A 17,683-nucleotide genomic window follows, 5' to 3' on the forward strand; every position below is an offset into this window, starting at 1 on the left:
AAACTTTGACCGGCGTCGCGTGGAGAAGAAGACGAGGGATTGGTGGGCCAGCCGAATTGGGCCTCACCAACCCAATTCCTCAAGTTAGGCCGAACGGGCCCATCCTAAAAAAAAGGAATAAGTTCACCAGAGGTCCCTCAACTTAACAGCGAGATTTTTGGAGGTCCCTTAACCACAAAACCAGAAATGTGTACCCCTAAACTCACTCAAACCGTTCACCAGAGGTCCCTCGGCAGTATTTTTTGTCCGGTTTTACTGACGTGGCATCCTAATCAGTAAAAAAAAATTAAAAAAACACATGGGGAACACATGTCAGCTTCACATCTTTTTTCTCCTCTTTTCTTTTCTCTCTCTTCTCTTCTCCTTCAGGCTGATGGCGAAGCAGCCGCGCGCCGTGGCCGCCGCCGTCGTCATCGCCGTGGGCGAGGCTACGCGGCGCGGCCGTCCGGCGGCGGAGCGAAGGCAGCGAGCGGAGCGGCGAGCACGGATGCGGGCGGCGCAGCGGAGGGCGAGCGCGGCAACGGAGCAGCGGAAGGCGCGAGCGCGGCGGCGGGCCGAGCAGTGGAGCGCGAGCAAGCCGCGGACAGAGTAGAGGAGCGCGAGCGTGGCGACGGAGCAGCGGCAAGCGAGCGCGGCGACGGAGCAGCGGCAAGCGAGCGCGGCGGCCAACGAGTTTGGGAGGGAGGGGGAGGTGGCCGGCGACCAAGAAACAATCGCTTCCTCTGCCTCTTCCCCTTCTCCCGCCGGTGGTGCCTCTTCTAGCATCGCCGGCCACCCACGGGGGCACGACGGTGGTGGCGGCCGAGCACGGGGGAGCTCCTCGTCCCATCAACTGTCTTCCGCTTCGCCTAGCTCGCCCTCCGCTGCTTTGCCCACCGCTGCGCTCGCCCGCTGCCGCTTCTCCGCCGCGCTCGCCTTCCGCTGCACCCCCCGCATCCGCGCTCCTCCGCTGCACGTAATGGCATATATACATGTGAGTGTGCTCACCCATATACACATGCTTGGCTAATATATATGTCTACTCACCCATATACCACTGCCGCTGCCGCGGCACAGGAGGAGCGTGAGCGACTAGGGTGCATCGTCAGCCGGCACTTCGAGCCACCTATGCACGGCCACTGCGACGCCTGGCCGATGCCGCCGAACGGCCGCGCCGTGTAGCCTCGCCCACGGCGACGACGACGGTGGAGAGCCGACGACGACGTCGGCCACGGCGCGCGGCTGCTCCACCCGTAGCCTCCGCTCCGCCGCCGGGCTCGCCCATCGTCCGCTCCGCCCACAGCCCGCCACCGTTCTGCTGCCGCGCTCGGCCATCGCGGCTGCACCCGCCGCCAGCCTGAAGGAGAAGAGAGAGGAGAGAAGAGAAAAGAGAAGAGAAGGAGAAGAAAAGAGAAGAAAAAAAAAATATGTGTAGCTGGCATGTGGGCCCCACGTACCTTTTTATTTTTTTTGCTGACTAGGATGCCACGTCAGCAAAACCGGGCAAAAAATACCGCCGAGGGACCTCCGGTGAACGGTTTGATTAAGTTTAGGGGTAGACATTTCTGGCTTTATGGTTAAGGGAACTCAAAAAATCTCGCTGTTAAGTTGAGGGACCTCCGGTGAACTTATTCCAAAATAAAAAGGCTGAATAAGTTCACTTTAGGTCCCTCTATTTGATGGTGAATCCGAAATTCGTCCCCTTACCGAAACACCAGAAATATCCCATCCCTCAACTCACAATACCATGTCAACTTTAGTCTCTCAGCATTATAGTGGCTGGTTTTGGCTGACGTGATGAGTGTGCTGTTGGTATTTCTTAACGTCAATTCTCCTTCACATTAGTCTGTAATTCCTCCCAACTTCTGGACGCTCGTGGAATATGCTAGAAATGAATCATATCACTATGTTAGATGTTTCATTATTTGAGTTTTATGTAGATATTGGCGGTACAAATTTGGCTCTTAACAGCCGCCAACATGAGCCCCACGTGGGACCACCTGTCAGCGTCTCCCTCCTCCCCCTCTTCCCTCCCCCTCCCAAGATATATTTAACTATTTGCCACTTTTACAAAGTGACAATTAATGATTTGTTACTAGACCCATATGTTATAGACACACGAGGACCTACATATCATAGAGTGTGGGTGATAAATTCTTAATTGTCACATCTTAAAAGTGATAAAAAGTTAAATGCCCGTTCGGTGTCACTGACCAGCGGGCCGACATTACTATGGCAGTCTGGCCCATCCGATGTTACCGGGCCACTTGCGACGCTGTCCTTGGCCGTGGTGATCTTATATGGGCTAAAAAAATTCTACACGCCACTGGGCCGAAATGGTATTCCGGTAAACGAGACGTGCAAAAAAGGAAAAAAAAAAAGAAGGCTCCGGTAGTTCGGCGTCACTGACAGGTGGCCCCATCCTTACTGTCTCCTCCTCGATCCCTCCGGCGACAACGGCGGCGGTGACGACGGCGACCCGCCAGTTCGCCGGATGAAGAAGACCACCACCCCATCGGCGTCTCCGATCGAACCCTTCGAGTTCGAGGAAACCTTCGTTTCTTCGTCCTCCCCCGGATCTCTGATTTCCGCTGCACGCGCGCGCGCGCGCTTCCCTCCCGCTCGCGGCATCCGACGAAGCCTGACGGCCGGCAGACGCCAGCGACGGCGACGGGGCACCTAACCGGGGCAACCGGCCATGAATGCGGCAGCGGCAGGGTCGTTCTGTCCGATCCACCCGTCGTCGGATCCAGCCGCGTGCCATCTCTTGGATCAACGATAGCAACGAGCGTGCACAACTGTATGTATTGTCTTGTTCAGTCTTTGGTTCTATTTCGATTCAGAGACTCGTTTGCTTGTTATGTCAAAGATCAGAACAAGGCAAACCGGATGATGTGGATTGGATGAATCATGAATGGTAGTTCAGAGTTTCAGATATGTCTGTATACACATACAAAGAAAAAATGTTCAGGTATGTCATGTGAATTGTATGCTGTTTGTTCTGCTAGCTAGTCGGTTACCAGATTATTGCTGCGGATTATTTGCTACGTGTCTCTAAAATATGTTTTCTCAAAGAAACCTTCTACCACTGCACATTATCACTTGTTATTATAAGCTACTTCCTCCGTATTTTAATATATAACACTGTTGACTTTTTGACCAACGTTTGACCATTCGTATTATTAAAAAAAATTATGTAATTATTATTTATTGTATTGTGATTTGATTTATCATCAAATGTTCTTTAAGCATGACATAAATATTTTTATATTTACACAAAAAATTTAAATAAGATGAATGGTCAAATGTTGATCTAAAAGTCAACGGCGTCATACATTAAAATACGGAGGGATTATCTATTAAGTTTATTTCTCAAAATATTTAACCTATTCTTATCTGTAGCAATGATTCGATCAATAATCTATCTGAAACGGGGGTAGGTGATTCATCAGGTTGATATTGCGTTCAGTCCGAGGAGATCTCACATGCCATTTTAAGCCATGTCCTAATGGATCAAAATGCTTAACATGGGAGAAGAAAAATCTTGGCATTGTTGGAAGAACTGTACGTGCCAAGGCATCCAAGAAATCCTGCTCTTTTCTTTCTCTCTTGTCATGTCTTCTAAGCTCAGACTCATACACAACCTCACCTCTGCCTTTATTAACACCACAAACTACTACTGTACACTTTCAGAGGAAAACTGTACACTATACATTGTGAGTTTGTGACTTGGTTGTGACTTGTGAGTGGTTCTATCTATACTTCTATTCATACACAGTTTCACTTGCATTGAAAGCTATATCAATTTGAGCTTATGAAGCATTGCTTTATTCAGTACTTAGCTTCAGTCTGCAGATCTTCTTTTGGTTAACCTTCTTGGCCTTACATGCTAACCTATTGAGCCTGTGAAAAAAAAATCTGCTCATCAGACTTCTTCAGTAGTTCAACTACCTACGCACCTTTCCAACTGGAAGCATTGAAAATATAGTAGAACAGATGTTTTCACCAATGGCAAGTTATTACAGTTATTACTGGCCCATCTCATTCTGCATTGTTTCTCTGACAGGATGAGCTGAAAAGTGAAAACCATTGATAATAAACAAGTTCAGGTCACGCAAGTACATCTGCATATGAGCATATCAGCAAAGAAATCCCCAACCTCTCCTTTTCTTTCTGCTTGGAACCATGCAAGGCTCCAACAGCAAGCTTCTGATGCATGACAGCATGAGTGTTTTCCTACCTTGAAGGCAAGCTAGCTAACAGCCTAACAGTTCTGTGTAAAGTAGAATATATACATTTTTTAAAGAAAATGCTCTGCCAATTCATTTTATTCTTTCTGTTGCAATGCAGGCCAAGGCCGGTGGTTCATGCTTCACACTTGCTACCAGATTAGCTTTGGCTAACCTTGATTTTAACATCTTACTGGTAAGTTATAGGTGCCGCATCATATTATCACAAAGTACATCCATGGCACTTTCCAACAAGAGGGAAAATTCAGAAAAAAAAAGTGCATGTGAAGGAAAAGGGAGAGAAACCACCCTATCAAAGTATATATCAGACCAACCAACCAATGCTAGATCTCTATGTGAGATGATCAGCGATGAAAGCAACAATAACATGTCACCTTCTGAGGCATAAAAAAGAAAGGGGACCAATTAATGTGTTTCACTGTCAGCTTTTGTGAAAGAACTGTGTGGGGTAGTAAAAGTATCATGCACCTGCTTTACCTGAAAGAGATCATTATGCAGCGATAGGACAACTAATCTATGAATAATAGTCTTGACAGAGAAACAAAATGTACGCGTTAATCGCCTTAATTTTCACTGCCACTATTCATGAAATCAAAAAGATGCTTTCAGGATCACCATCTATCTGTTGTTCTAGTACTACAAAGTACAAACCCTCAGTAAGATTCAGGCATTCAGTAAGCCATTTTGATACTTATTTTTCTTAAGATAAAGCAAGCTTTTACATCAAGCTGATAGAACCACACTAATCCTGATATTTTTCTTCATGTAGAACAAATTCAGCCTATGTAGAACAACAGTTATAAGAAAAAAATCAACTAAAAGAGTTAGTTATACAAAAAGTGTAGCAGAAAATGTTAGTTATTCAGAAATCGAATATTTAATTTGCTCGAATCCTACCAGCAGGGAGATGAGATAAAGCTGGATGATCCGGATGGTCCTGACCCTGACAGAACCGCTGGGACAGTGTCTCTGCATCCTACTCCAGTCCTCCTCCAGACTCCAGAGTAAGGTCAGGCTCAAGAGTTGCATACACTAATTGTACACTAATCCAACTTAGGACAGGGTGAGCAGTGAGCACACTTAACTACACACGGAATTGAATTGAGTTGAGTTGACTGCGTTTTTTGATAATGCCGACACGCCCGTGCCCGACACATCATTAACAATATAAGTGAACCGACCCATGAACCCGCTTAAAAGATCAAATAAGTGGATAACCCACGAGTTACCGTATCGGAGGTCCGGCTTTCTGGGATACAAGTAGGACTACCTTAAACTAACTTATAGACTAAATTAGTGGATAACTTATTAGTTAATCTATAAATTACCTACTAATTTTATCTATAAATGAATTTACGGTTCGATCCACTTGAATCCCTATGCATCATCCATCCAGCTGCGTTTGCGTCGGAATCGATCGCACTAGCGGCGGCAAATGCAGGGCGTGAGGCCGCGTAAATGATCACGGGGTGGACTCGACTCGGACTCGATCGAGATGATCCGTCTGTGCGATCTATCGGCGAAATAGGCAAGAGGCAACGAGAAATCATGGAGAGAAAACGCCGTGTTCCACTTTTTTTTTTTTTTTTTTCAGGCGGCTTCGTATCGCATCGATTGCGCCACATGGAGAGGCATGGAGGGCTCGAGCACGCAGAGCTCATGGTCAACGCGGTGTGAGCAGGTAGTAGTAGTACGTGCTGCGCATTTGCGGCGTGTGTATGGCAATCGGCCCAGGAGAGCAGCACCAGCTAGAGCTAGGTTATTCAGTGGTTTTAAGCTGTGTTTGAATCAACTGAAGATGAAAATAAAGATAAAGATTAAGTGTTTTACGTAAAATAAGGTGGTAATAACTTGTGATTAATTGAGTTTTAATTATTATAAACTTAAAAAATGGATTAATTTGATATTTTAGAACAACTTTCATATAGAAATTTTTTTGCACGAAACGTACCGTTTAACAGTTTAAAAAGCGTGCCATAAAAATCCAAAACTTAATCTCCCATCTGTTGGGTTCTCGAACAGGACCACGAATCTAAACAGGCTCATCCACATCTTAGTACTACAAATATGGACTAAGAGCCAATTCAGATTCATCGTACTAGGATGTGCCACATCTAACATAAATCTCTTATATTTTGGGACGGATGGAGTAGTTGATTGCGGTGTGTAATGGTGAACTGCGTTTGATTGCTGACTTGTATTGTTTGATTTAGAGCATCTCCAACAGCCTACTTAAATCAGGCCTCCATCTTTGTAGGAGTATTTGGTATAAGTTGATAAAAAAAATCGTCTCAATATTTCATTTGTGCTCCGACAATCTCTCCATCTACATTCTCTGTCGTGAGTCTATGATAGGGAACCATACATTAGCCTCACATTCCTTCCTCCCCTTTGGCAAGTGTTGGGATCCATGTTTGACAAATGGTTTCAACGCGCTAGATTTGGCTAGCCAAGTGAGAAATTTGGCCAGCCATTTGACTTGGCAAGTTAAATGATAAGTATGTTGAAGGATGTTTTTTTCCCAAGTTTATGAAATTTTATCTTGGAGAGTAAGATGGATAAATTTTTAGAGTTGCTCTTAGCCTTTCTTTTTTCTTTCACCTTTTAAAGTTAATTTATCTAGTTGTGCTTATTGTTTGGTCTGATTAGAGTTTACCTTTCTTCTTCGTGAACACGCAAAATAGATTGCACATCAATATATTAGAAAGAAAAAGAGTTTTTGTTACACAACTTAATCGGCCAGACAAGCCTATGCCAGGAAAAGAAAAAAAAACAAAAAAAATGCGGCTAAGAAAACAAAAACTACTGCGGCGGCTAAACAACTCCAAACAGCGGCATTAACGATTTTCGTCAAATTTTGATCAAGTTTTGGTTAGATTTATTGTTTCAAATTTGAACTTATGAAAACCATTTAATTTTTTTCTCTTAGAATGTACTTTAGTCTCGCGTCGAGTCCTAGAAATTTTGTGGTATTCCGAAAACCCCTTCCAACATCCGATCAAACATCCGATGTGACACACAAAAAAATTTCTTTTCCCAAACTAAACACACCCAAAGACGTGAACCCTGCGTCTGACCCTTGACTACTGACAAACACCAAAACCTTGTACTGCAACTGGGACATGGAGGAGAGCTTGTCTTGCTGCCTTTTTTCTTCCGACCGTTTTATGCAAACAGCCAAGTGTGAATCATTGTCCATAGCCTTGCTGTTCCAACTGGTAGGATGATCAATGCAATGTACGCATCATGGATCATTGCCTAGCCCTAGCATTAACCAACAAAATCGACTAGTCCCTCCATCTCATAATAATATCATTTTTTTTTCTGTTTGTTTCAAAATACGTTTATTTTAAACTATCATAGCATTAGAATTTGTAAAAGTAGGTGATAAATACATTAGGAGTAGATAAAAAGAGAAATAACCGCATTGTGATTTGATACATTGAAGGTATTTTAGTATTTATGGTTTTGTATTGATATGTGTGAGATAGATGAAAAATAAATTTATTTTGGGACGGATGAAATATCTAACAGTATAATCCTAACCGTTATCTCTGAAAATCAATTATGACTCTCTTACCAGCATTCAATCTGAACCAACAGTACACATAAACCCTACCCTGCACAACCTTTATCTAAAAAAAATCCCTACCCTGCACAAGATGCATGTGTTAAGGCCCTGATTTAGATCTCACCTCAAAATTTTTCACCCTATCAGATCGAACGTTTGAATATATATATGAAGTATTAAATATAAGTTGAAAAAATAATTAATTGCACAGATTGTGACTAATTTGCGAGACGAATCTTTTAAGTCTAATTGCTCCATGATTTGATAATGTGGTGCTACAGTAAACCTTTGCTAATAACGGATTAATTAGGCTTAATAAATTTGTCTCGTGGTTTACTGACGGATTCTGTAATTAGTTTTTTATTAGTGCCCGAACATTTCATATGATACCCTATATAATACCCGATGTGACACATCAAAACTTTACACCTCTGGATCTAAACACCCTCTGAGTGTACGAGTAGCAGTGAAGAGCAGTAGATTTAGCTGTGCTTGGGCCAACAAGGAATTCAGGTTGCTTGTACCTGCAGTCGCTGCAGCTAAGCACAGCGGCCACATGGCCATGAAACAAGCAGGGTCCTTTCTTTGCACTGCAATGTACAGCTGATCACTCTGTTTTCAGAGAAGCTGAGTACTGAGATTAATGGCTAGAGGTGAGCTTAATTGGCATGTAGAGCTAGCTGGAGCCATAAATTTGCTGAACAACTCGGACAGTATCGTTTCAATGCGTCGCCAAATTTAACTACTGTCTAATTCAGTTCAGTCCTCTGTCCAAAGTGTGATATCTGCACAAGTAGGATTTGTAGTGGAGTATTATACTATTGTGTGTAGAAGAAGATCAAGGATTACACGGTTTTAGGTCTCCTTTGATTGAGAAACTTCAGAGGAACTCATAGAAACTTTTTAAGCTACGTTTTTTCTTCTAATTCTAGAAATCTAAGATCTGGGATTACTGATTACATTAATAACATTTAGATAAACCTTCTTCTTCCTGATTTTAGATAAAATATAGAATTTTAAATCATTGTAAAACTACAAAAGTCAAAATCTAGCGCGGATCTAGGAACGGAGTTGTGCCAAACATGATCTAAATCTTCTGAGAATCCTGTAAAATTTAAGTGATCCAAACGAGCCCTTGGTATGAATAACTTCTGAAAATTTTGTCAATGCACATTAACTATGGATTATTCGAATTTCATCATCCTCCACTTCAACAGACCAAGTTTTAATTATCTGCTAATGACACCAGAAAATTAAAGTACAAATCTTTTGCAGTATGTGGCACTGATCATGCAGGCATAACATAAGATGCCCTACAGAGTGGCCTAAAAAAAGATATAATGGATGGATCAGCAAACTCCACCATCATATAGACAAAAACAAACCCTAACAATCTGTCTCCAACATCCATTTCCCTGTCCTGATGCTATTGTACAAGCACATTTCCAAATCCATACCTACACCTACCCTGCAACGGCATATATGCATCAGAGATTGTCAAATGGGAGGAAATTAATTTTCTTGTAGTTGAGACATCCTTTTCTCAATACAATCATGAAATACTAGAACATCTAAAAGTATATAGAAATGAAAAAAGAAAATATAAAAAATATGGCAGGGCCCACATTCTGTCTGTTGGAAAAGTGACCGTTGGGCTGGCAAGAACTACCTCTGCTCTGAAGTACGGCACACCATACAATGATTCCAAAAATCTAAACCCACTTCTCTGACTTTGCTTCTTTTTTTGTTCTTTTTTGTTGTGAAAACATGAGTCATGTGCACTGAGAAAAAGATTTAAGATTACTTAATCTATTGTACTTGCATTGTTCTGACTATTATTGAGACTTTGTTAGCTAGAGTAGTACATTCACAAAAACCAGAAGATTTTTATAAGAGCAAGGTTAATAATACAGCCGACTTGTTGGCTATAAGATTCTTTGTAGCTTTCTCTTAACCCACCTATATATAGGGCCCACTTGTCTCTCACATAGTTTCTTGGTTCTTGTGTACAAGCCGGCTGTAAGTTTACAGCCCGCTTCTCATCTCTCTCCTCCACCTCAGCATTTAGTCGGCTTAAAGCCAACTATTATACTTGCTCTAAGGAGAAAACATGGACGAAGCAAAGGTAGCAAAGGCTCTAAAGACAAAAGTGGAGCAGTACAATGATCTTTATTAACAAGGGTGCCACACCCAATAACAGCAAAGCTATGGATCCAATGAACTAAAGTATAATCTGGTACAATAGTTGTGCAGAAGACAAGGTACTGTGTATGATGCTCCCTAGATGTCATACAGTGTATCTTGATTGGGTTTTGTTACATGTCAAAATTTGATAGTGACGAAATTTTGGTAATATATCATATCAAACCTTCTACCGAATCCTATATAGAAAAACTAAATACTACATTTTTTTAACTCTGCTCTAATAAGTTGGTAGTGCAAAACCTTACTGTAGGATTGTCGCCACCAAATTAAAGCTTGGTACTACCTCCGTCATAAAATATCGTAGCTATTTCTAGCACAGTGCCTTATCTCAAATGAAGCTATTTCTTCACCTACCTCGTCCTCTCAACCAATCACAACCATTCTTCTTCATCTACTTTCTCTTTTCAACTAATCACATATTTCCTCCAATCATTCTCACATACTCCATCCATTCCAAAATATAAGGCACAACCACCCTTAACCCAAAGACCAAGAAATAGTTATTATCACCTTGTAGTTTGGATCATCCTAATAAATGTAATACATGCATCCAATAGAGTTAGAGAATATGAGAGTGAAGGATTTTAAAAAATAGTAATTTAATGGAGAATTGTCATAGTTAATGGCATGCATGCATGTATGCCTTATATTATGGAACATCTAAAAAAAATGGTTGTGCCTTATATTATGGAATGGAGGGAGTACTTTCTTAATAACTGTGCCGACCTAAAAAATGGCTATACTTTGAGACGGGAAAGTAAGTATTGAAATACAACCATTAATTGCCTCTGTTAATATCGTGTATATATATCCTATTATTATTCACTTAGCACCTATAGTTCACTCTACGGGTGATAACCGAAAAAAAAACGAAGATAGATAATGTTTTGTATGTTTGTGTTCTTAGTATGATAATAGAACCTTAAAACCAACTATATAAAATTAAGTTTTAAAACTTAAATTTGTCTTCAGCTTTTTTTTAATAACAAATTTGGCTTCAGCTGAAGTAGTATCAAGCAAGTGATGAAGCTGAGCTGTATAATTTTAATTTATCTGGCCCCGCGTGTAAGTGACTATCGTTGATGAGTTTGTCCAGATGCATTAATTTGCTTTTCGATCGATAGTTATCTACGCGAACCGTACTGACTAAACTACGAGTATGTAGTACACTGTACGGTTAATCTAAAATTCAGTATAGTAGGAGTACGAAATTTTCGAAAGTAATTATAGGCTTTAGGTTTCCGTACGTAGTACTGGTAGAATTGGAGGCAAAAAGGCAAAAATCAGTGGTAGTTCAATCCTCGATCAGTGTGTCGGGATGCCTTGATTCTTCGTCAAGTAAACCAAAAAAAATGTTCAGCTAGTATACTCTCTCTGTAAATTCAATCCTGCATCCCTAGGATTGTTTTTTAATAGGATAGATTAAAGTATTTTGTCAGGGACAATTTGTTATTGCTGCATATATAAATGCTATGGTCACTGCCAGTACCTCTTTTGTGTGCTATTCCAGCAATGTAAACTTGTAGGAGTAATATAAACTAAAACCTCGTAGGATCTAATTGTGTCTACATCTTATGTTTCGAAGTAGCTAGTGCTTATTTAATTGTCATTCATATGATCCAATTGTTTTTATGATAAATATTATTAGATTCGTACTAAAATATAAATGTCTACCTTATAATGCTGTAACATCAATATCGTAACGTCAACACTGGTACATCAATCTTTTTTCAGTAACTAATTAAATAAAAATATGTAAAAATTTTACATATATAAATTAACTAGAAGAACTATGTACACTTAAACGAAATACAGGTATGATTATGTCAATACTTTGTAGCAACAAAGCCTAGAGGTTAACATCTAAACCGACAGAGAAACCACTGTCGGCCGAGGCATCATGAGCAGAGGATCCAAGCCTCCATCCAACCCATCCATCCACCCATTGAAGCTGGACCCTCTGCTTTTAGAAAGCGTTTCCAGCTGCTAATTAATCAAAACCTTTTCTCTTGCTAATCAGCAGGGACCATCCATTGCATCGCATACATATCCATATCAATTATCCATTTGCAGCACACACTACCAGCAGCAGCTACATATTCCCTGAATTAATTTATTTCTGAATTTTTTTTCATTTGGGTGATCTGATCGATCAGCTGCAGCCTGTGTGTATAGCTAGTACTAGTGGTGGTTATCTATGGTTGCACGTGATCGTGAGATTACTGGGTTAATGTGGGGTTTTAGGACCAGCAGATGCCGTAGCTTTTCAACCACAATACCGTGCCAAACAGCTAATTAATCCTGTGTACCACCTTAGCTGTAATAACTGTTTAGTTCAACCCAAACTTGATTGATGCTGCAGCACAGTGATTATTTAAAGTTTTAAACCGTCGTTTTCGTCCAGTGCTATGCACACATTGTTTGTTACTGCAGAGGCTAGAAGTTGTGCTTGCTCTGTAAAAAAAAAAGTCCGAATAAGTTTTTAGCCAAACATCCTAGAACTATTGTTCAATATGTTAAAAAAATATTGTTTTGGACATTGACACGGTCTATAATATTTTAAAATACTGGTATATTTTTTTTAACAAATCTACGTATATGGTTTTTATACATCTAATCCAAATTTTAAGAAGATATTCATGTCTAATGCTTTAAAGTATTACACTACAAATCTATATTATGTCAGAAGTTTTCTTTGACAGAATGAATATAATGTACCATCTATTCTAAAATATAGCAATTTAGTACTGGATTTTATATAATATGATTAGATTCGTAGTACTATATTATGTTAATTTTAAATTTGGTTTGCTATATATTTTAGATAGAGGAAGTATTAAAGTAGTATGTAATCAGTGTTTTTCCAATGGACAGTACATTAATCAACGGTGATGGCAAGTGCAGCTATTTTGTTGCCATAACTAGCTTAAACATATCAAGAATGTGCTGGGGCCACTTATGAGTGAGAGTTGCACACATTTTTTTAATTAAAAAACTATTAACTCTGTAGATGCTACAGGATTCCCAGTCGAGTCATACCTATTGGTCTTTCCCTTTCACAATTATTTTTTTTTATAATCTTCTTACGCTAACCTAAGATTGGATTAGTTAGGTCCCCATATGGTTGGTTTGCCTAGCCCCAATCAATCAATATATTTGAGCTGGTTTTCAGTACTGCTCCCTCTCACAATAAGTAAATGATTAGCCAAAATTTAATTAGGTTATATATACATCTCCAAACAGCTGGCATTAACCAAATTCATGTACTGTTTAGACCTACTAATTTGCATTGTGCTACTGTCATTTAAAATAATTCCTCGAGAGACAAATCTCTACACGTATGATTTTTATATGATTCTATATACGACTGTGCACACCTATAGAATATATCTCTTGTTTGTGGATGAAGCAAGTACAGTGTGTGTGTGAGAGAGAGACTGTGTTGTATAGTAGTCAAAGGTGTTCAGTCAATTAATTAGTGGCCTGATTAAGCTAAGTGTACATGAAGAAAGCACATCAGCTACGCACCGACAGTTTCAGTAACTAGGATGTTGTTTATATCAGAAAAAATGCAGGGGCCCCATATTTAGATCAGGGAAAAAAGATTATTGGATTTTTCTGGAGAAGCTAGCTCAAAAGTCAAAATAAACTGATGGCTCTTATAAAAAGTGGAACAAAAGAAAATACATAATAGATGGTTGGAGATGAGTTTGCATGATGCACGACTGCATCACCGACTAAATAGAAAACTAGTAATATATATACTAGCACATAAGCATTACATTGGAGGGAGAACCACTCTTTTTCTATAATAATCAGCTACAAATTGTGCTGCAACTACTCTCAACCTTTTAGTTTCTGTTAGCTAGCACAAAACATTTAAAAATATCTAGTACATTATTCTTCTTTATGTTATATCTTTATAAGTCAATCATAGGTTATTTTACTACATGGTATAGGCATTTCTACGTTTAACAGTATAAATTAAATGTTCTGAACTTAGGTGAGCCTAACTATAGTGATCGTGTTTATAAGAAAAACTGTGCGTGAAATGGCATGTAGCCTAGTGGTTGCAGTGACATGAGTAGCACCCAAGGTCCTGAGTTCAAATCTTCATAGGAGTGAATTTCAGATTGAGTTATTTGAGGGCTAAGTTTCCTATTCGATAGGTTAAGTTCATGATTAAAATGGCTGCATATATCCGGTTAGATATAGAGCCCGGCTAAAAAAATATCCTTCTCGAAAAACTGTGCCAGCTTTCACCGTTTTGAAGGAAGAATAAAATGTCCTTTGTTATTTTGTAACTAGAGTTGCAAGAATAACTTTCTGCTATTTGTCCATTTCATTCATATATCAATTAGTACAATTAACCACCAACAAAGAACGGAGAGCTAATTATATCAATAATACACTAATTTATGGTTGATATCATATGATTATTCAAGTAACCATGTGTACGATGTATATACAAGTAGGAAAAAACCACCGGTATATATAGTACACTAGTACCACTACTCTGTTTGAGCAATGTACTAGATAGTAGTAGATACTAGCTGTTTGGATATATGCTCCTTCTTTAGATGTACATACGCACCATGTGTGTACATGTGTAAGAATACCTTTCCCTTTTTTGGGTATACGTGCTGTTGCTGTGTTCATCAAAGCAGATCACATTCGGGATGGATGGATGGATGGATGAAATAACTTGCTGAGGTTGGTTGCCAGCAAAAGCACGACGAAAAAACACAAAAAAGCAATGCACGCCGATCGCGTTGTAAAAGGCGACGGATGGATGGATAGGAGTAGATCAGTGCAGAGCAACCTCCACATGCGCCAAGGCCCCCCAGGCACCATGCCGGGGCTGCCGCGTGAGACCCACCTGTCAGCCACACAACCGGCCCCCGGCAAAAGATGCCCTAAGTAGTAGCAGGGCGAATAAAATACTCCATCCGTTCTAAAATATACTCCGTAAGAGATTTTAGGTGAATTTAACACATCCTAATACTATCTGTTCGGATTCGTAGTACTAGGATGCGTTACATCCACCAAAAATCCCTTGTATTTTTACTACAGAGGGAGTAAGAAAGTTATCATTATATAGTTAATTGAGTTTTAATTATTACAAATTATAAAAAAGCAGATTTATTTGATATTTTAGAGTAACTTTTTTATAGGAAAACTTCACATAAAACACAACGTTTTAATGAAAACCAAAGGTAGAATTTGCCTGAATCAGAAAAGAATTCAGGTGAGGTGAGGTCACACAATGACACAACCAGCGAAGGCCGGCATGGACAAGCACAGCTAGGCTCACCTGAAATCCTTCCTACCCATGATCTGACCCATCGTACGTGCACCATTTCTCGTCCTCGTTTGAATTGTTCTTGTCGAGTTGTAAGCATCATCGTTGTGCTTTTGCCTGCTTGCCATGGCTGGCTGCATGGTTCCACCATGCTCCATTGCCTCCAGAATTTGGGGAGCATGCACGGTTGGATGGGTCATTGGTGGTGTAAGAGCAGGTACAATAGAAGGCTATAAGTTAGCTATAAGGAGATAAATAAAGAGAGGGAAGAGCAGCGGACTACAGATTTGTAGCCAGCTGTAGCACAGACTCTAAGACGCAGTGTATATATGATATGTGGGATCATGTATTAATAGTGTAGTATGTAACTATTGTATAAATGAGCTACTAGATTGGCTATAGATGAATTGGAGTTAGTAGTTGGCTATACTATTAAACTTGCTCTAATGGTGTTGCTGGGATTGGGGATTGTCTATACGAAACTAATTAATTGTGTTTGTTGGGATTTCATTTTGTAGGTGGTTACGCTGCGATGAAATGTACATCCATCGACCGTGGCTTTGTGTACGAGGTGTTGCTTGCAATCGGACGTGTATGCGTTTGATAAGTTCTTCTGCATAGTAATTAATTTGATATTTGTTACATCATCATTTACTGATTAGTTTATCTTGATCGTCCTTTTTTTTCCATTCATTGAAGATGGATGAAATTTTTTCGAGGAAGATACATATAAATTAATTAAGTATCACAAAGTTGAAAATATATTTTAAATGATTATTTAAAGAAATTTGTATGCATAAAATTTTAATAAAAATCTCACCATAAATTCGGGGAAGTGTGTTGCATTAATCCACCATTTTATTAATTAGATAAAAACACAACTTTAAATAACACTCTTAAATTAAATAATATTTCAACGTGTTTTTTGTACTCTATTGAAAAAGACAAGAAGTAATGTCATCATTGCCACCGCTCTAAACTTCAATGACATCATATGCTTCACTACATTTTGACCTCAAACATAGACTACCCATTACACTTCCACATTAATACCCTCAATGAATCCTTTCCAATGCTCGCAACAAACTACAAAACTCTCCAACACATTTTCAACAGATTCGTGAAGGTTTCATCGATATCCTATGAAATGCAACCACCAAACTCCCCTCCCCTAATCTCACCCAATGACAGCAAGATCACACCATTGCGATTTGACATCAACATCGACCACACTTAGAACAAGTTTAATAGTATAACCCACTGCTAGCTCCAAATCATCTATACCCAACGTAATAGCCAATTCATACAATAGTTGCTTACTATACTATTAATACCTGGTCCCACCTGCCATACACACATTACGTCTTGAAGTCCGTGCTGCAGCTGGCTACAGATATGTAGCTCACTGCTCTTCTCTCTCTTTCTTTATAGCTGGCTTATAGTCTACTATTGTACCTGCTCTTAGCACACATTAGTAATTTGCGAGAAGATATTTCATGCTACTCACTCCGTCAACAAAAAAAAACACCACTTCTAGTAGTAATAGGATAAATTAGTAGTGTGCTGAAATAAGATAGATTTTCTAGTAGTACGGGATGTGACAACTATAAATTTTGGATACAAGGTTTGTTAAGATTCGTAATATTAGTATATGTTATATCTCATACTAGATTTGTTTTTTTATTGAACAGATAGAATACTTCAATTAAATGCGTATTGGGAGCAGTATAATTTACTTCAGAAACAAACTTTTTACTAGACAAATGGATGATGCTAGTACAAGATGGAGGCAGTAACTCCAAAGAGGAGAGGAGGGGAGGCTTAGGTCTCAAGCAAGTACAATAAGCCACTGACAAATCGATGGATCCAAGAACCCAACACCCAACATCGATCCCCTTCACGCAGAGCAACCGTTGCCGTCGGCAGGTCCCCGCAGCTGCAGACGACCGCAGCCGCTGCAGCTGTGACGCTCACGCAACGCAACGGCTGTACTCCTATACTACTGCAACTGCAGTTGAGACTTGAGACTAGACTCGATTTCGGGAAAAAAAGAAGAAGAAAAGATCGATCTTTTTTTTTTTGCACGATTAGGCCATTTTTAAGTTAATGAGATGTCTATAGCATTAAATAAGCTGTCATCTAAAATAAAAGATGATGTCGTAAGTGAATAAATGAGAAAAGGGAAGGAAACCAGATCTTGCTTGAGACATGGTTTCCACACAACATTCAAAACATCATGTATGATAAGTATCATTAAATTTAATTTAAGTAAAAAAAAGTGGTGTTTGCATTGAAAGAGTGGTGTCTATTACTAGTTTCTTGATAGTGTGACTTTATAAAAACTATATCTTAGTGTTTTGGGTTGGGACTAGTCTT

General features: G+C 39.8%; 1 long non-coding RNA gene across 1 annotated transcript; it reads left to right on the forward strand.

The window, feature by feature from the left end:
* Positions 1 to 2,372: 2,372 nt before the first annotated feature.
* Positions 2,373 to 5,344, forward strand: LOC136353606 (uncharacterized). Its single transcript, XR_010736925.1, has 5 exons — positions 2,373 to 2,950; positions 3,432 to 3,543; positions 4,046 to 4,226; positions 4,330 to 4,404; positions 5,130 to 5,344. It is a non-coding gene; the product is annotated as an uncharacterized lncRNA (long non-coding RNA).
* Positions 5,345 to 17,683: the final 12,339 nt, after the last annotated feature.

This window comes from Oryza sativa, chromosome 10, assembly GCF_034140825.1.
Source record: "Oryza sativa Japonica Group chromosome 10, ASM3414082v1".
Taxonomy (NCBI): domain Eukaryota; kingdom Viridiplantae; phylum Streptophyta; class Magnoliopsida; order Poales; family Poaceae; genus Oryza; species Oryza sativa.